A 21,594-nucleotide genomic window follows, 5' to 3' on the forward strand; every position below is an offset into this window, starting at 1 on the left:
TATTCATGTGTGTCCTGAATAATTTCAGAAGTTCTTCTGGGAAGATCTGGGACATGGATGGAAAATTTCAGTGTTATTTTACATAAAATCTGCTCAAGCATCTTCCTGATGCATGGCCAGAAAATGCTTTTTCTTTTGCATTGTATACCACCAGTTTTCCTCCCAAATCTCTCATCCACAACGTAAATGGCTCCTGATGAAGCCTGAGCACAGCTCACTGATGCGCAGCAGGATGCTGAAATTCTGGTAGCGTGTGCACTGACTTTTTAGGCATATGCTCACTGAATATTAAACAGTCCCCTGCAGTTCTTGGTGCTGCAGCCCTGAGCTGAAACCTCATTTGCTACCATATGCATTGATGCTTTGTAACTTCTGTTACTAGGCACTGAGGTGTGAGCATTCCCATGCTCCTTGGTGTGTTAGCTTCTCAGATACCTTTACCTGGCTGGTAAACAGATCAGTGACACCGTGATTGCCTACCTTTTTTTTTTTTTTCCTTTTTTTTTCATTTCCTCCCTGCCACATAAATATTTCTGGAAAGTGTGAAGCTGTCTGATCCTTTACCTTGGCCTGCAGGAAAGCTGGGGAGTGTTCATGGTCCATCAGGAAACTATCTGTTGGCCTCACTTGGAGAATGGGAAAGGGCACACCAGTGACTGCAACAGACCAGTCTTGTCTGGCCAATTTGCAGCTGCCACAGTTCAAGGGAATTCTTGGTATTCTCCATGCAAACACAGGGTGAGCTTGCCGGCACAGGTAACCCCTGCAAAGCAGTTAATGGCCAGATTTAATGGTGCCTAATCCATTGTTACTTACCAAGATGCTGAGAAGGAATATAGTGCTTTTTGGTATTTCTTTCCCTTTTTTGTTTCCTTTCAAGACAGGAAGTCTGTGTCACTCCAAGTTCTTTCTCTTACTAAAAGCAAGCAACTTTTTCTAACTGTTCATCACTTCTACTCCAAGAGGAAATAATATGTCCTGCTATCCTTCCTTTAAAACTGGCAACACTGCATTCCATGACCACCTTCTCTCTTCTGTAGCTGTAGGAAAGCCTAAGTCTCCATGTCAGTCTTTCCAGTCAACATTTCGTGATCACTCCTCCTTTCTCCTAATTCCTTATCAGAAAAATTACGAAACAAATGAGGTAGGTGAGAACAAACTCTCATAAATATCTTACTGAAATTAATCCTTCCTCCTTCCCTTCTTTTCTCCTTTCCTCATGTCTTCAAATTTTTATCTACTTTGTCATAAGCATTTCTATGATTTGAGACTTACTAAGACTTAAAAATCTGTTTGGAAGAAAAATGTTTTGCTCATCTGGTTGAGAAATAAAAAGGTAACTGAGGTACCAGTTAATGTAACTTATCACAACACAGATAACTCGCCTGAGTTTTGGATTTTGATCTTCAAACAGTAAACCACAGGTAGGCATAATCTATTTAATCATCCCTGACAATGTTGATGAAAAAATAAAATAGGGATGCTACTGTTTTCTGTGGGCTTTACATGAAGAAAAAAATCTGAGGAAAATAACTGAATATATTCATCAGCAGCTATAATTTCTTTTAAATCTGATTATATGGGCTTGGTTGTTTCATAAAAACCTGCACAGTATCATATCAGCTCATTAAACATTGGTCATTACACCTGATATGAAATTCTGACTTGCACCAATGGCATTGTAATTTTCTTCTGCTTTTATATTATTATTACTCTTTACTATTCTGGTAGAATCAAGAAACATTTGTATTGGAAAGTAATAGAGGTACTTTATGAAACAGAAGGTAATCCTTGCTCCAGATTGCTTACAAGCTGTTTAAAAATAAAGCAGAAACGCCTTATCATACAGTCACCACATTTCTTGTTTGACTTTCTATCTGAAATCAGAATACAGATGTCAGTAGTGCATTATAACCGAACTGGTCATCAGGATACCAGAACTTGCCTAGACATGGGCTTAGAATTGCATGCAATTAAACTAAGAAAATGACATACACTTACTAGACCTTATTTCAAAGCTCTCTTAGTGATTCACTTGGAGTGCCTGCCTTAGGCTGTTAATGTTTAGCTATTAAGTTAATGAGGTATATTAATTGAAGTTAACTCAACTGACCAAAACATGACGATAATTACAAAACAGTTGTGGGTGACCGATGAAGATTCCCCTTAAAATCATTAAGACACTATTGTCGATTACTAAGTTAATAAGGCTTATGATAAACTTAATTACTAAGGTATTAATATTCAGTATTAATTGTAATGAAGTATGTTTACCTGTGGTTATTTACAGGATCTACATATCAATGTTAATTAGTGACATGAAATAACCACCACATGACTGTCAGACAGTAACTGACTCATCATGGACCATGTGCTGTGAGTTGGGCAAGTGAACAGTGGGGATCATAATGTGGGATGAGTTGCCATCTGTATTTTCTGTAAGCCCAATTTTTGCCATCTCTCCGCTCCTTACCTATCTTACAAGTAGATTTCCAAAGTCATATCTGTTTACAATCTGTTTACATCACATTTTCTGCTACCGTTTGTTTGAATGGTATGGTGTGAGGTACGCAGTAGTTTTTATACATGTAAACTAGGACTGAATCTGCCATCTGAGACCACTCAGAACAACTCTCCAGTTTACAAAGCCATACTATAATACACTTTTCCATTCTGAAGATATTTAATGTATTCAGTTTGTACACTCTTCAGATAATCCTCCATGGGGCAAGACTGTAACATGTGAATCTAATTCCCTGGAATTCCCATGTGAATTTTCCTGGAATTTAAATTTCAGTTTAAAACTATACTTTGTAATAATATCTCTTTCTGCATTGACACTGCAACTTGTATAACCATGGTGACATATTAAAAACTAACAATGGGCATTAGTGTCAGCCAAAATTTAAATATGTTCTGACAGTGGTGCTATTGTCCCTTCCATAAAGCAGTTGAAAGAATCTAAACATCTAAACAACGCAAGCTGCCAAACATGAAGGGCTATTGTACTCATCACTTTTTGATTATGTTTTTTTTTGCATATAGGGAACAATTAATAAAGCAGTCTGAAAGATTATTTGTAAACATGCAATTAGTCATAAATCCAACTTGATCTGGATGGATAAAGCAGTAGTTTATCAATCTGGTTAGCTAGTACTTTGAAAGGATTTTGCAGAACTCATTAGTTGAGGAGTATTAAGATAGGTGCCTCATTTTGTTGCGTCAACAATATGATTCCCAAATGGATAAACTAGGAGGTCAAAGGCAGAATAATTTATCCCCAGGAGTGGTATGGATAAGAATATTCTGAAATCCTGTCCTATCATGCATGTGTTTCAAAGCATTTCTAAAAGTAATGACTTGATTTAAATCTGTAAATCACCAATAACCAAATCACTGCAGCCCATTTATCTGCTGGAAACATGGGTAGTCTCAATTTAAAGGCTTCAGTACTTTTGAGTCTCCTTTACATATCTAGAGAAGTCTTTTTAAAAAGTTAAATACTTTTTCTGTTCTCTTTTTCCCCTCCAATTCAGTGAGAATTCACACATGCAGGGAGGCTTTTAAAGAACTGAGAGGGTCTACAGACTGGAAGTGAGGTACCTCTGTTGAACACATTGCAATGAACCAGCTTCCACTCTTCTTTGGATGAAAACAGCTTCACTGAAATAATGTGTCTTTGGTTCTGTCTTGGCAGTGCAGAGAAATAGTTCCTCTTCGGTGGCAGGACTGGTGTTTCGAACCTGAACGTTGCTTGACTGATGTATCCGAATGCATAGGTTTTTATAGCTTTGTTATGGTATGTGTAGCCCTTGGACAGATTTTAATTTAGTCATTAGTTATTGCTGAGGCATTAGGTAATTGCTATGTAAAAGCGAAGCAATGAGGCTGAAAATTGATTAAAAAATTAGATCAACTAACACCCATATTATTTTAACATGTCTGGAGTTCTCAGGGCAATGTACGTATTAACCTTGGGCCAAGACAAAGCTATCCTACAAAGGAATGTAACTCATACTGCATATTCTGATGGCAAAATTTAACGCCAAAGGAGCTTCCAGCTGTCAGTATTCCTTCTGAAAGGAACAGCCAAAGTACTCTTTTTCTCTCTGAAATTAAGATTGTGCAATTTAAAATGAGAAACAGACAAATTGTTCAGCTATTTTCTTTTGAAGAGCATGTTGAGAGTTAACAGAGTGAAGCTTGTAACATGGATAGTTTGTATACTCCTTCTAATGAACACCATGCTATGGACGTCACAGATCTTCTAGAAATCAATAATTATCGATGAGGAAAGAAGTAATTATTTCATTGTTAGAAGACTCGTGATTTTTTGTTTTGGTTCTGACCTTGATTGTTCATGCACTGAAATAATAATTGCAGCTAATTCCTTTCTCCAGAAATGTTCATTTCTTGGTCAGCATCAGAGAGTTTAGGTAAGGAAGGACCACCATACAAAACACTTATTTCTTGAGAAGTACGAGTTTGCCCTCTTGGGGCAATAAAATGCCACATTATAGGCTTAGGGTAAGGTTTTTTAAAAAATGATTTTGTCCTAACGCTGTCTTCTGAAAGGTTTTGCTTTGCTTTATTCTTGAAGATGTGAGGGCAACTAGACACAGAGGGGACCTCACCTGGTTGCAAGTGCTGTGGAGGTCAGAAAGAAGAAAGGTTTTTGATGCTCCTTGATCCTCAGCCAGCTAGCCCTAGGAGAAATGAGAGCTGATGTTATGCAGCCCTGATTTATGAAGCTGGGAGAAGATTGCTTAGATCCTTCAGCAGCAGAGACCCCACACTTCTCTGACCCTATTGTCTGGAAAGCCTTTTCCTGTAACTATAGTTGCTCTCCGTTTGTCACTGAAGAAAGGTGGCACAATGTCACTATGCCATCTCCTGTGCTTCTGGTGAACTATCTAAATAAAGGTGTTTGTAAAGAGAGCTCAAGAGATCCCTTTGATTGATTGGTTTAATCAGGTATGGAGATTAAAAGTAGGTGTAGGGCTGCCTCTCACACTGACAGTGCAATGCTCTAGGTCAATGGATTGCTGTCTTTTTACAGGACTGCCTGTCAGTGGGTACAAAAAAGTCCATAGTGGTTTGTTTATCTAGTGATTCAGAACAGATGCTCAAATAGCACAACTTTCATGAAGGACGAATGGATAAAGAGTGCAGCTGGGGTGTGCATGGTACAAGAAACTCCATCCATCATTTCCCAAAAGGCACGATGAATGGCTTTATTGTTGCTACTGACAATTGTTCACCATTTTACTTGCTATAGACAAAGTACAAACCCACTAAGAGGCAACTCAGAGAAATACAGTGACAGGGGAGTCTCTTTTTTCCATTCACTTGGCTTCATCCACTGAACAGATTCCACTGGCTCAGTCTGGACCAAGACTTTTCACTAGTGCTCACCTGCAAAGCCCACTTCTTGACCACCATGAGGTCTTGAGCTGGCTAACATAGTTATAAATAGGGAAGGAACAGCCCTGATGGTGAGGAAATAATGTTAATACAATACATAATAAAAAGAGCAGTATTTCACGTTGGGGAGTTTTTGTAGGACAATAAGTTAAGGTATTGTCTTCTGAAAGATCTACCCATGGGAATACCTATCTTTATACCAGAGAGTTTACTTTGGTGCCTTGTGAATTTAATCTGCCCTCTTTCCTTGAACTGGATTTGAAGTGTCTTGTTTAGTATCTTCCTCTACTGCAAGGTTTATACTTAAAGCGAAATCTAGTGTAAATTTAACTGTAAAACTGATATCCCTAGAGGACTTCACAGTGTATTTGATTTTTTTTTTTTTATCTCTTGGAACAAAATATCTACCTGAATGAAGTTTCTATTTTTATCCCTTTGCATGTTATCAGTCTTCACTTTGTAATCATTAATTGAGGGTTGCTGCATGGGAGAGGAGAAAACATTCTTATGCATGGAGAAGAAAGGACTTTTCACAAGAGAAATGTGTGCATTGTTTAGTCTCATCTAATTTCTAGAGGTTTGTTGCATTTTCTTTGATCAAAAACTTTGTGCCCAAATCCAAGTGTGTGTTATTCTTATAAATTGTCAATGTTATAGTGATTTGTAGATGGAAAAGAAAAACACTTGGAATTTGTCCCATTAGCTGTTTTTACAAGGAGGATATGTCTTTAATGGGCATCAAAAGCTAGTATCTCAGAGCAGGCTTTCTTCAAATACTAGTACCCTTGCAGCAAAGCAGGCTGCATTAGGAAAGGTACTGCCAGCAGGTGGAGGGAGGTGATCCTACCCCTCCTGCTCAGCACTGGTGACACCTCATCTGGGGTGCTGTGTCCAGGTCTGGGCTTCCAAGTATGATGAGAAAGATGACCTATTAGAGAGTCCAGCAAAGGGCCATGAAGATGATGAAGGGATAGGACCTTCTTTCCTATGAGAAAGGGCTGAGAAAGCTGGCACTGTTCAGCTTGGAGAAGAAAAGGCGATCTATTAACTGCTGAAAACAGCATCAGTTAATAGGGAAATATGCAATGACCATGCTTACAGATGATACTATCAAAGTGCACTAAAAATATAAAATTGAAACCAAAATGCTGCTTTGGGCAGGCATCGTGGCATATGGCACCTCTGTGTAGCAAGGAGGTTCCTAAGTGTAGCAAACCTAGGATTTTTTAGAAAAAAATCAGAAGGATAATTCATTCTGTTGAGGATCATATTAAATATCTCCGTGGAATCATCCTCTTCTAAAAAGTGGCATTGGAACTTGCTATAGAGGCTGAAATTACTATGGACGAGGGAGGAAGTGAAAGGCAAAATTGTTGGTCCATACATGTTCAGTTTTCATTGTTTTGAAATGCTACTGGGTAAATTCAACTTTTTGCCTCATTCACAAGTTAAACAGATTTTTTTTTTTAAATCTGCAGAGTATTTCTTTTACAAAGTGCCTGTGTCCTATTATTCTGAATGTGCATGTATCACTCTTGAATCCTCTGGAATATCAAGAGGTTCACATGTGTTTTGTTTTAGGCATTGTCATATCTAAGGATGCCAGTAAGGACTGACTGCAAGATAAGCTTCCTTTCTGGCTGACTTGTGCTTTTTGCTGTCTTTAACCGGTTCTTAAAATTAACCAAGAAATGTAGCTTTAAAGTAACTTTATGAATCCAAGCAACTGCTTAATTTTAGCAATTATATTGCAATTATCATTGCCTTTTTCTGTGAGGTCTTTCGGCTTGAGCTTGAATCAGAAAGCAACCAAGAGCAAACAACAAAGCAGGAAACCCGCTTTAAACGTGCCACATTGCCGATCTTGACAAGCACACAGAAAAGCACAGAAATTTTCAGGGCCTGCTGGTCATCCAGACACTGGGCACTGCAATACTGCCTCGCAACAGATTTTGATCCTTAGACGCAAACAGAACCACAGTGTGCGAGCTAGAATTTAATCCATGTCATAAACAGGGTCAGCACAAAGGCCCTGGTAGAGTGCTGGGCTGCAGTCAGGCAGCTGTGACTGTTTTAACGGTTTTTAACTGTTTTAACTCCTCCTTGCTCGAGGAATGCAACAGCATATTCATTACTTTTAGAGCAATAAGAAGACTGAATGCTGGAAGAAGTGGGTTTTTAAATGGCAGTTAACAAAATAGAACAAAACCGGAACGGATTTCATATTACTATAACAATATCATAGTGATGCTGAATCCAGATTATGGAGATTTACATTTTATTTCATTCTGCACATCTTCAGAAAACCTTTGGAAATTTAGATAGCAATAGTATTGTTTTTTCATATGTATTCTTTATGTATTTGCCTGAGATAGAATATACAATATCCCTAAACTTAAAGACTTTAGGTTCCTTCCTCCCAGTCAATATTTGCAAGAAATCTGTCTAGACATTTTTGTTTGCAAATAAAAAGATATAATTAGTTAATTTTAAACTCACATTGAATACAAAATTAAATGTGTTTACTTATCATGTCCTTTGTACTTCCATGTTAATTATAAATATGTTATTATGTAGATTTTCCCCTGTAACTTACAGGTGCTATATAAACATATGATCTTATATAAGTATTTTCTTATGGACAATTGGTTTTAATTATTGTGCATAACTCATAACAAAATACAAATTTATGAAGCATTTTAGTATTCCATGAATTCAATTTCTTTTTAAATCAGTGAGAGCATATTGAACAGAACTCCATTCTTTCAGTACACATTAGTTTCATAGATTTGCTTAGATTTTATAGGTCGTACAGAAATTTGTGATGGCATTGGTGCTTCTACTCTGCAGTGAGCCATTTGTCTATAGACTTGCTTGTTGTTCATGCCTTTAACAAGAACCTTTGTATGCTCAGTCTGCTGATATTGTCTTTATTGATTTTTATCCAGGTTCTTATATGTGTGATTGAGTGAAGAATTAGTCTGGGATTATTTTGACCCTCAGTTCAGTTTTCTTAGGCTGCTGTAAAATTACATGACATAATTAAATCCAGACATGGGGGTTGTTTGGTTCTGATTGCCTGACAGCTTTAGCCATATGCTACTTGGATCAGGGGACTTTTATATTTCAGTTGGATTCCTCCGCATGGCAAAAGTTTGTAATGTCTTTTGATATTAAAGTCTTCTTTCCCTCTCCTACTGTTCAGAATAATTCTGTAACAGAGCTTTACTTAAGAACTAGTGTGGCCTTATTTTTATAGCGGAATGTTTCATCACCAGGAACCTGACTTGAGAACACCTGGAATTCATCAGAATTCTTTTTTGCTAGCCTGTTATATAAGGATAGTGAAAACTTGGACTGGTGTGTTTGCTTGCGACCTTCTATAAGTACACATCACAATCTTTTAAAAGCATTTGTTCATTCAAGTGAATGATTCCGACCTTTGTTATGCCTCTGCAGTTCCATTTCAAGTGTTTAAATTATTTAAGTGTTTCCGCATACTAGGTAACTAGCACACTTGCTCTAGACTTGCTGGGTAGAAGTGTAGGAGTAGGTTGGGCATAGCATTTTTCTTGGTATCCCCCTCACTCCAGTTCAGCAAGTAGGCAGACGACGTGAAACACATGGGTAGTCACATTCAAGGAGAGGTAAACTGCTGATCTACATCGAGAGCAGGGAGGGACAAGTCACATCTGCACCGTGAGATGCAGATCACTCTGGCCATTCTTCAGGGTAAGTGTGTGTGTGTGTGAAGGGAGTTAATTCCTTTTAGTTCCTGGATAAATCCATGCCTGACCTCATTGATGTGACAGTGAAATCAGTGGGAGTTCTCATATGCTTAAAAGAAGGGCCCGTATTAAAGTGCCTTGTTTGAACCAAGGTCACTGCATTGCTAATCCAAGCATTTTTCCTGTGATGGGCAAATGCCTCCTGGTCTCTGAGCATCTTTTGCTCTTGTTGATGCAGGGGTTTGGTTCTGTGCCAAAGAAGCAAGTAGGATATTTACTGCTGATTTCAAGATGAATAGAGCCTCTAATGGGAGCAGGACCCACTGCTATCTTGAAGGCAGTCTTCTAATTAATCATATCTATTTGTTGTGTAACAGCCAGGTGATCACCAAAGAGTAATTTAGAATGTCTCCTGCGAGTTCTTCTGTGTGAGCAGAGGCATTCCAGCCCACAGGGAATTGTGAGATACTGGGGAAGTTATTTTTTTTTTCCTTGTGAATAAGCCCACATGGCAAAGACTATACCTAATGAGGGTGATGGCATGGTTTTTCATACCAATTTGTCGTTCCAAATATACTGCCGGATACTGCTCTTTGTACTATTTTATAGGAAAGCATTCCATAGAGATGGGTTGTCTTGTAATTTGAAATTAGGGTGGACATATGTGATGCTACTGGTGTCAGTGGCTCTTTTTGAAAGTACCTGACACTCTGAAAGCTCCAAAGCCAAATCATTTTTCCTTCTGAAATATTTTTTTGAACTCTAAAGCTAACCATAGCTAAGGGGTGTTTTGGCACTGTTTGAAACTCCCACTAGAAGTGCATGAATCACCCCTGAACAAGAGTGGAATTTAAATGTTGTGTCTAGATTAATTCACAGAATTTAATAGACAAATGCCTGTAGTGTAGTATATTATAACACAGCTCAAAGTAGCTTATAGCCAGTTCGGGTACAGAAACCTACTTTTGACAGTATGGTGTCCATGCCCGGCTAATTTACTTCATTTCTTGACTGAGTTCTCTAGTACTTTAGCAACACATATGCTAGACAGCTAATTTAGAGTTACTTTTAATATTTCTTGCCATCCTGCTATCACCGTGCAGTCTAGACAAACCTTGAGGCTCAAAAAGTCTCAGACTACCAGACTGCCAGGTCAGATGGGAAATTTGAGGCCCTTAGTCTGCAAGTATGGTGGCAAATGAAAAGCATGTGCAAAGAGTAGTTTGTAGTTGAAAGGCTTCCTCTAAGCTCTGTGGCAATTGGAGCAATCTCTTGCCAGGCCATGGGACTCGGTGAAAATATGGAGAAATCTTGAAGAGATGGAATATAAACTTGTAAGTTTGCTGTGCTCTACAACCCCCAAATTAATATTTACTCATGATACCTGTGTTTTTGGAGATGCTTCTCCTTTTAACTTAGGAATGAGTGACTTAGAGGTGGCAAGAAATGTTAAACAAAAATTTTCCTGCCAAAGTAGTTATCCTGTTTATTGGCTTTCAAAGGATGCATTTCTCAAATCAATAATGAAGGTAGTAACAGTTTGTATGCCCAAAATGTCTTCAGCGAGAGCTTCAAAGCACTGTAAATGTATCCATGCAATACTTGTGTGAAATAGGTAAGACATAATATTACCACTTTACAGTGGGGTATAAAAGATTAAATCACTAGTCCAGATCTAACTAGAACACCAGTGATAGGTTAGAAATAATATGACAGCTGTTGATGTACCTCAGCTATATAACCCTTGTTTGTTTCCACACAGCTTCTAATGCTGTAAAGTTTGTATTTTTGGTTACAGTTACAATTTTATAAAAGTCTGCTGCCTTTCCACTCCTGTGGAGAACCAAGCCTCTGTGTGCAATGTGGCATTATTTACACTATAAAGTTCCAGGCAGGTATCTCTGATCTGATCCTTGGTGTGGCATTACTGATGAGCCTGAAGGAGACATGACAAGCCTTGAAGAGAGACAGATTCTGGATGGGGAGCTGGCAGATTAGGGGGAGATCCCAGCATCGTCCAGCAGTGCAGGAAACAGTTGTAAGCCTGACCTTCCTGTGTAGAGAGCTATTAAAAGTGAGGTGCTGACAGCAGTTGTTTCACTAAGCCATTTGGAGCACAGGGATATTTCCTGTAGTCGGATGTGGCCCCCAAGGGTTAAATGCGTCCCCAGAGTATTTTCTGGCATTTGCTAGACCTTGTGAGGCACCACCAAAGGGTTAAATAGTTCCACAGTGTGTCACTTGCTCTCTAATTAGGAAATGGTCCAAGAGCTCAAAGATCAAAATACACATGGTCTGAGCTGGGACCAAGCCCAAGTTCCCATTGATTGCAGCCTCGTATGTTAGTGTGCTGCATCTGCACATGATCTCTATCTGCCATTTGTTTTCCTTTTTTAAAGAAAAATTAAACAATTCATCTACAGAGTTTCACTTGTCACTATCCTAAGTCTTCTGTTGCTTGAGTTTGTGTGCTCCCTGGGAATAACTTGTGACCCACTTTACAATTGAAAGCAGGCCAGTAAAACATAACAAAAATCTTCTCACTCCATTCTGCAGCATCTGCAGCTACTGCTGGAGAAGCAGGAGAAGTCCCCTTCCAGCAGAGGTGTAGATATGCATTGGTCACACCCCTCACACCTCAGGGGGCCTGAGGTTCCTTGTTGGCCCCCAAAGGAGATACAGGGGACAGGCAAAATGGCATGCAGCTGGGACTGTGTTTCAAGAAGAAGGGCAGAGTGAGATTAGGCTGAGGCCTCAAAAAGGGAAAGGGAAAAAACCCCACCAGTTTTACCATGTAAATAATAAATGGTAGAAGCCAACTGCATGAATGATAATATGGAAGGAGTTAGGGTCAAAATGTTACCCCATGGAGTCTGCAACCTAGGAAGTGGGAAAAGTTAACTTCTGGTGATTTGTAACCCAAGTACTTTCTGTTTTCTCATGCAGAGAATTTAAATGTTTCCCCTTTTTGTCCATCAAAATATTTCTTTTTTTTTTTCCTTAGGAAATTGAATTATTACTATTATGTTTTCAGAAACTTGCATTTAATTAATATAAATCCTCACCTTCCTTTGGAAAATTTATTTCAGTAAAATATTTAATGCTCGCTGGAAATCAAACAAGGGATTACAGGAGCTTTTGGGACCTTGTGCTTGAGTGGCATGGTTTTTGGGGCTCATAGCTTTAGATCTTACCCCAGAATGGATAGTAGCTTCTGGGGACAACAGCCAGCTTTCTCTTTATGAAAAAGACAATGGTGAATCTGGTCCCCACCTCTTTCTTTCTCCTGCTTCCAGCCACATGTGTTTATTGCTTCCCTCCACTGGCTCTTGTGCTGTTTAACATGGCACAGAGATGAGTCATATCATTAACCTGTCTGAAAAACATATCCAGCAAGATAAATTTGGTCTCTGAGTTTTCACACTGTTCCTGGAGCGCGTGTAAGGGATGGGGCAGGCTTGTGCAGCTTGGAATGGCAATGAACAGAGCAGGCAAGATGACCCTTTTGGTAGAAGTAAGCTGTTAGGTCAGCTCGGCCATCTCAGCTAGTGCCTGGGTTGATACGGTTGGCAGTGGTGGTAACAATTTTCCTGCGTCACACAAGGCTTAAGGACAAAGAGGCAGCTTCATCCTTGGCCTAATTCTACGAGTGGAGTCGCGGGACTCATACCCAGGGTGACTTTGTCTAAAGTGTGCCTTTTCAACATAGTCCACTAAATCAGCTCATTCTTGCTCTCTCTTTTGTTTCTTTATTTGTGGCCACACTGAATTAGCATCTTAAATAAATTGCCATGGGAATCAGAGATGCAATAGCTAGCTTGCTTTCTCTTGTGCATCTACAAAGTGTCTTTTCATAGCAGCCTTTTCACAATCCCATGTACAGTATTTGGGTACTTGATCCATATCCATCAAGGGCTTTTGATGCCTATCCTGTTCTGTGAAAAACCCTAACAATGTAAGGTGTTGATTGATAGAAAGTTTACAGAACATATAATTTATATATGCAGATGAAACAGCTCTCTTTGGAGTGACTTGTCGCCTATTTATTGCTTCTTGCTCTTGTTCTGATACGTTATTTCTGTATTTTGTGACACATGGATTGTAGAAAAGAAAGAAGACTAGATGATTTGATGAGGCAGAGCATTCTCTGCATAGAGGACAAGGTAAGAAAAAGAGAGCTTTGTAGGAAGAGAGAAGTCTGAAAAGACAGGCCTTGTGATGAAGAGAGCTGTGAGAGCGGATCAGTAAGAAAGGAGAAACTGAAAAGGCCTTGAAGCTCAGAACAAGAAAGCATGGCTTTCATGGGAATGTCAGCAGTGTGGCTGGGGTATGAATCATAAAATCATAGAATGGCCTAGGCTGGAAGGGACCTTAGGGATCATTTAATCCAACCTCCCTGTCATGGGCAGGTACGCCTCTCAACTAGATCAGGCAACACATGGGGACCGAATGGGGATCGAACCTGCGACCTTGGTGTTACCAGCACCACACTCCAACCAACTGAACTAACCGACCCCCTAACAAAAGATGACCTCAGTTGCTGATTTTTCTGTGGAGAACAACATAGGTTCATTGGGAATAAGATCCAGGCTCAATAGTCAGTATAATTAAATCAAATACTGTGATCATATGGTGGATCTGGGCAGAGATTTCCATGTTAAAAATACTAGAGAAAGGAAGCTCTGGTAAAACAATGCTCTTAATGTGGCTAGCACATGGGTAACGGAGCAGGAAGTCGGAATAAAAGTACAGGAGGCACAGGTGATATACTGGGGTGGCAGTTGACGGGACTGTGCAATTGCACCAGAATCTCAGCTGTCGTTGAAGAATGTGCCTAGTGTGTCTCACTGTGAAGAAAAACTTGCAGACGTGACCCCAGCACATTGCAATGCAGCGATATGTGCCAGAACTCGTGCGCATCCTGTGAGCAGAAGCCCGGGAGCTGCGATACTACGCCTGCCCATCGGAACGAGGTGTGAACTTCAGCATCTGCTTCTGCGGGGAGCTCAGCTCCTTTACTAAAGCAGAGGGGAAGGGAAATGGCTTGTGCCAAGACTATACAGTAATGAATATAGTGTAACTGAACTGCATTAATTTGCCCCCAGAAAAGGATCTTAAAAGAAGGAGCCGTTCAAGGCATTTAATACAGTGTGCCTAAAAAACAGGGTAAAATACAGACTGGAGAAAAGCAGAAAGCTGAAAACAAGAAATGCATGCTTCTAAATCATTGATAAAAAAAGCGGTACAGGAACCTGCACAAGCAAATAGTAAAAGCTGGATAGAATGTAACAAGAAGTAGGATGCTGTGGGAATATGAGAGAGAAAGGGATAAATAGATGAATGCTGAGAGAAGAATTAATCGGAAAGGTCAGAGAAAAAACAGTGAAAGCCAAAAAGATGCCGTAGTTTCTAGGGAGGATTTTAATTATTTCCAAAGCAGAAAAGAGCTCAAAGAGGCTGAGGCTGAAGTACAAAGCATGATATTTATGCAGGGGAGACTTGATGAGACTGATTTTGGTGGCAGACAGGCCTCACAGCCAAACCAGAGGCATAAGAAAGTAGGACAGAGCTGGGATGAAATGGGATCAGCAGCTGTAAGCAGGGTATTCAATTAACTAGGAACCATTCAGTCTGAGCAACAAAGGAGGGAGGAACTTGGGGAGACAGGTGGGATCGTAAATGGCTAAGGCAAGGTCAGGAGGAGCTTATATTTCAGGGAGTATTCACTTCATGCCATATCTCTTGTGTCTCTGTCAGTTTAGGGATCTTAACAAAGAGAATTGCTCGATGTCTGTGCTACATTACCTGTCCTTGAAATGATGCGGCGGGAGGGCAGACAGGGGCATGGGGTGGTGCTAAGAGAGAGCAGACTCAACACCTCGGCTTTGGGCAGCAGTTAGTTGCTAGATCAGCTTGGCTGTCTCACAGCACCTTACCCTAAGGTGCCAATGTTGTGACCATGCTCTCTTGGGGACTTCAGAACCAAAAGAACAAGCCATTAAGATAGAGCTGAAGAGAAGCAATCATAGAAGGATCGAAGAAGGTTGGGGGGTCAGGTCAGGAAGGTCAGGGTAAGACATTTGTGACAAGTGAGAAGCCCTAGTGTCAGCAAAAAAAGAATAAATAAAGCATTAGGAAGAATGAGAATAAGAAAAAGGATGGAGAGAGGAAAGAGCAGAGACTTTGCAAGTGAAGCTTCAGTGAAAAAGGGCTAAACTTAATTCACAGGTTTTTTGTTCGATTGATTGACCTAAAAGCAACAACGCATTGAGGATGGCTGTGGGCTTTCTAAAAGTGTTTGTATGAATATGCAGCAGATATGTGCTTTTCCTGAAGTGACTAATTGATTTTTTTCCTTCTGCCTTATAAGCCTTTAACTGCCTAGCAGTAAACTGTCAAACACTAGCCCTTCCTAGTCAGTCCCTCTTGTTCCCCTACTTAAGAATGAAACACAATATCTTGAACACCCAGAATGCGAAGACGCAGCTAATCATTGGCTCGCATTGTGGCTGGCAGGGCAGACCCGCCTCCTTGGCTTGTGCTGACAAGCTGTTTATGTTTGTGCAAGGCCACCCTTTAACACAGCCGCCTGATGGCCATAATGGGACCAAGTGTCTAAATCCTGCGAGGAGCTCAGCTTTCTGATCCGAGGCACAGCCCATTTCAGCCTCTGATACTCCTGCATGGACTCTATGGAACACTAGTGAGTAGCCTTCTGCCTCGTCGTGGCTTTTCTCATGAGACTAAGGGCGTGTTTTACAAGGCAGGTAGGTGCTGTCATTCAGAGAGGCCGCTGTTCCAGTCTTTCCCCGAGTCTGAGTAAAAAGAGCAGCTACTTTGTATGCAGTGTCAGGACTACCAGGACTACGCTGTTTCAATCTCAAATTAGACCTGTCTGGGAGCTAAGAAGGAAGAAGTTAATAGGGGCACAACCCATTTAAACTTGCCAGGTTATTTTATTTTATGTGACTTCAATTAATTTGCATCTAGTCCTCTTTTTTTTTTAGCTGCATTTTCAGTATTTGATCATCCAGTTATATTTCAAACAGCAGCAGTTTTGGCAAGGTCATAAGTAGTGTTATTCAGAAAAGTGTGGAAGGGCTAGAAGTGGCATGCTGTAAAATGAATGCCCCCCAAAATGCTGTAAGTTGCTGTCATATTCTAAGATATAAACCTACCAAAGCAAAGTCATGTTCAGAGATTTTAGTCCTCCTTTCTGGCTGCTGTTAGGAAATGTTCACAGCTCCACAGAGCAAAAGACTGCAGAGATGGAATGAGCTTTTAAATAAAATATTCAATGTTTGGACAGTATTCGTCAACTTAATCCTGCATGGCAAGTACTGATGGACATTTCAGACTTTCTTTTTCATCCTTTACACCAATATAGGAAATATTAATGCACTATCAGAGCTAGACACCATGCAGAATCTTGGAACCAATCTGCTCCTGAAGTTTTCGCAAGCCTGTGTCTAGATTTCATGTGGTAGCTGAGGAGTTCATCTACAGATCTCATTTTATAAATGAAGAATATAAAAATATGACCGATTAAGTGACTTTGCCATAACCATAGAGCAAAGTAAGTGTCAGCACTCAACAGACTATTACTGAGGTCACTGTACTATATTATTTCTTTTTCTTCCTTTTGAGATTAGTAATTTTTAGGGATGACTGTGTGTACATCACAGGGTTCAGACTGACTAAGAGAAACACCTCATGATTTGACTGCTTATCCAAACTGCTCTGAGCATAAAACTGAGTGGGAAGCCTCAAGCAGAGCAGGCTGTAGCAGGATTTTCAGTTCTTCCTTCTTTTGGCGTGGCTGAAAATGTCCCATATGGCTATGTGACAGCACTTCAATATTGCCAGGATGGTTCGTTCTCCAGGATACTGCTTCTCCAGCTCTCTCCCAAAGCAAAAGTGCCAGGATCTCCAGAAAAGTCAGCTCAGGCTTTAAATTCAAGATACCTGGGGGAAATAATGAAGCTGTCACTATGAAGAAGTGTGTTCATTATGCCTCTTTTTAAAATCACAGGAATAACCTTACTTCTGAGTTTCAATCAGGTCTTTGTTAGCCTTGAGTCATGCCAAAAAAAAATAAAAGGAAATCCAAAGTGAGGCCTGATGCCATGTTCTTTTAAGCTTGTCTAACTGGCCCACTATGGATGTACCTAGTAGGCGGATGCCCTGGGGGTTGTGCCCTCGTCTCTGCCATGCTGCTTGTATTTTGGGGCTGAGCACAGCTTCTGCAGCCAGCCCTGGTGCAGTCTGGAGACCTTTGGCTCAACTCTACAACTCATCTATAATGCTTTTAAGAACTGCATCATTCAATGAGTCTTGAATTGCAGAGGGCCAGTCAAGCTATATTGTCTATGTGAAGCAGAGTAGCTAAAGGACAGTTAGACAGAAACTTCCAAATAAACCTGGTCAAAATATGGGCAGCTATTGTACTTAGTATGTTTTAGCTAAATAGGTCTTGATGCTCACAGTTGTTCAGCTCTGAGACTGAGCCTCCTCTACAACAATACAGTGCATGTGTGGTAGTGTGTGAGCTAAAGCTAATTACAGCAATAAGCTGCTTCTGTGCCAGGCTGTGAACACAAGCCAGAGGTTTTCAGTCACTCTCTCTAAGTAACACATAGATACTAAGCTTTAACTAGTAAAGATGAAAATGATTTTTTTTCCTATAGATTAAGAAAGCAAGATCTCGGTACTTCAGTAACAGTGAAAGCATCAGACATAAATACACACCGAAGAGTTTTTGCTGCGCTCACTCAGTACATAGTTAGGAATAATCAATATGCTTACCACATTGTCTCTCTCTTGACTGAAGAAAGAACTGCCTTGTGTATCACGAGCTCAGCATAACATGGCTCGCTCTGTAGGGGCAGACTGTGCCTTTTTGATTAACATCAGGGTAAACAGGCAGAAGATTAAAATTGATTTGTCTTCCTCCCAGAGAGATAATTTTCAAGATATATTCACAGGGCTTGCTAAAACAGGGCACTGAATCAACATCCTTCATAAAAATTCCTGACTACTCAGAGCTGCATATGCTATAATTGTACTTTCTGATTCTGAGATGGTAGGCACTTTGTGAAAACAAAATGATTTACTAATACTCATTAACTGAGCTTTCAGATGGCCTGGGAAGTGGAGAAGCATATCGTCCTCAATCTACAAAAGAGGGAAATGAGATCTGCAAGAAAGCTGGAAATAGAACTAAGATCTGCTTCCTAGGGCTGTATTTTTACTGGAATTCATTTTATTCCCTTGGCTCTGTAGGTGCGCTGTATGTTGATGGTGGCATCCCTTGCCAACATTTTCCTGAGTCTTTAGTCTGCAGGCACATTTGCAATATAGCCCTTGCTCAGTTATTCAGCAGTTAATGGAAGGTATTAATTTGGAGTTGACTGAAACCCTGACCTCCTATCATGCCCTCTTACCAGTACTTCCCAAATATACTTATGATTACCAGATTACAAAGCCTATAAAGTTGAATCTAATCTACTAGATTTCTTCTTCTTCTTCTTTGCCCTTGAGAATGACCAGCTCTCAGCACTCTCAGGAAATAACAGCTCTCTAGATTAATAAGTTTTGAGTTACCGGAGTTGTAATTTCTGACACTGAGCATTTGAATTCTTAGAGAAAACAGAAGGCTTTAAGGGTGTTTTTCATCTCCAGGTTTTGGCTTATTAGCAGGTACTCTGCTGATGTGTCCTATGTGCTTGAGACATATCAGTTAAGGTTGTGATAAGAGAGAGCTTGTGAGTGAAATACCCCATATCCCCACCTCCCATCAGCTCTTTGACCAGAAAACTGAACTGCCAGGTAATGGGAAAAAGCCTGAGGGCCAGAAAGAGGCAGTGGCAGCCTTCTGTAAGGTTTGGATAGACTTCCTTGGAAAATCACTCACCATCAGTTCTCCAGGGATACAGAGGCTGAGATTTGTAAACAACCCTGCCTCGGGCTTCTTGGATGAATTGTCCTCTCTCTTAAATCTGAACTCCCTGACTAGTATCTTCTATGCTAATATCCTCAACTTTCACCCATAATTATGAAAGCTTTTAAAATATTTCATTGTGATTTTGTTTTTTTCAGGTCCATTTTCCTAGGTTTGGGATCCTTTTCTGTGTCAGGGATATCGTTGCCCCTGAAGTGGAACATACTGTCTGGTCCTAAAAAATGAAAAATGCTAAGCATGCAGCCTTTTCTATTAAAAAAGAAAAAGCAACGAGGATGTAGTACTCAAATCTCACTCATGCATCGAGAGCAGAGGCTCTCCTTCTAATGTGTGCATTTTATTTTTGTGGTGTTACTCAGAGAAAGCACTGCACTTGGGAAAGAAAAGGCTTGCAAGGCAGGTTATATGTGCAATATTCACTCCAGGAGAAGAGAGGAAGTTTCTCACCCAGGAATTTGCCACAGGGCCACTTCTGTAGGATGGCTTGTGTGGAATACAATAGAAAATGCAGGCCAAGACAGGAAGAAAAGGGATCACTTCCTACCTTCCTTGCCTGTGGCAGAGTGAATTGCAGTGGCTAAGTGGCCTTCAGATCTGTGCTGCCTTTAATCTGTATTTAGCCCACTGCTTGCTTTGAATTCTTGCCCTCCTGCCTGATATGCCCAGCCTCCCAGCTGGCCAGCAATGCTGAAAGGAGCAAGCATCAGTGGTGTACAGATACTTGTACTCGTTGTGCTCAGTTTGTGAGCTAGGGAGATGTTCCCCTGGACTCCATAGGCAAGTCCTATGCTTTTACTGGAATCACTGGCTTACAGAACAGGCTCTCTGCATTGCTGCTTGGCTTTGATGGTGTGTAAAGGGCAGGGTGTTGCAAGCTATCTTGTTTTAGAGTACATACAGGGCTGGTATGACACTAACTACAACCTCTGGATGGCCCACTCAGATTCTTCTCTCTATCTCACCTCTCTCAGGCCCAGAAAGCACATTGTATCCCAGTATGTGCTCAAGCAGGCAGGAAATATTACAGATGCCACTGCTCCATCATCCACAAAGGAGCTTCCTTCCTTTGTGCTGATGTAGCTGGGCCAAAGGTCTAAAAAAGCAGCAATTCAGGCTCGTAACATAAAATGTTCCTAACTGAGTGGGTAGCTTGCTGTGTTCTGTCCTGGTTGTGTCTGTCTAAAAAAATTATCACGCCTGTTTTCAGCCTTTACCTCTTATCACTACTGGTTCACAGCATGTAAAACTGAGAAGCATAGTACGCATTAAGATTCAAGGATTGCACTGCAGTTTTCCTCATGAAATCAAATTGTGCTGGGACTCACTTTCTTCCTGACATCATCCTTAAACTGCATCTTCAGTTGATACTTTACCTAATGCTTCCTAAGGTATAGTGCAACTGCCTAATGTACCCTGTCAGGTGTTAATGTTTATTGTAGTAATATTCTGGCATGAAATTCTGCAGATCTTACTTTGGCAAAACTTCTGCTAATGGCAATAGGGGGCCCGGTTATTTAAAGGCTGAAATGGGACTGTGAGAATTACAAACTTTTCTCGTATGTATGGTTTAATTTCTGCTTCTGATTGGGATGCTTGACTTTAGAGCAGTACTTTTGGCCTGCTTTTCAATTGGTTTTTGAATGTGTAAGAGCAAGCTGATAGGTGTTTGATGAGGTTAATATTAAGTCCAGCACTGCAGTGGCTGAACTTTAAGCATGTTACAGTTTTCAGACATTGCTTTCATGAGACCATCTGTCTAAACAAATCTGCTGCCTCCTCTCCATTTTCCACTTAATTTTCTTCTGATATCCACTCTCCTCTATCACTTTGAAATCTATACTTGACACTCATATACACTTTGGGACCCTGAGCTGCATCAGAGCATTTTCCTGGTTCACAGTTACTATGGAAAATGTTGTGCTGTCTCACACCAATACACAGACAGGAAAATCTGAGCCAGGGCTACTGTGGATCTGACTGCAAAAAAAAGAGGATGCAGGAGTGGGAAGAGATGATCTCTTGGGTAGAAAGAGCATTCTTGTCTATATGTGCAGGTGTGCAAATTAGGATATTCTCAGTAGTGATGCCTTGTAAACTCACCTGCCCCAAAGCCCTGCAGAGCCTCAAGCCTCTCAGCCTTTCACTCATGCTTTTAGTATGTGCTAGCCTGAGGCCCCTCATCCTTAGACCCGGTCTCCAGCTCACACCAGTGTAGAGCATCTAGCTCCTTCCTGCAGCCCATGCCCCCCTGCCTCAACCACATAGTTCACAACCTCTTCCTCTTTCTGCCACAACTCCTGTCTTGCCATCTTAGAGCTCCCTTATTTTCCAGGCCTTCCAGTTCCCGTCCTTCTGAACTCTGTGCTCCATAGCATTTAAGATGCTTGTTCTCCCTGCCTGAAAGCCCTTAAAAGCCTCCCCAGGGCCCTTTGCTCTTTGCCATATTCTCCTCCTACTCTCGGTCTTCCTCACTACAGCCCA

Source organism: Apaloderma vittatum, unplaced genomic scaffold (genome assembly GCF_000703405.1).
Source record: "Apaloderma vittatum isolate BGI_N311 unplaced genomic scaffold, ASM70340v1 scaffold10215, whole genome shotgun sequence".
In the NCBI taxonomy this organism is placed as follows: Eukaryota; Metazoa; Chordata; class Aves; order Trogoniformes; family Trogonidae; genus Apaloderma; species Apaloderma vittatum.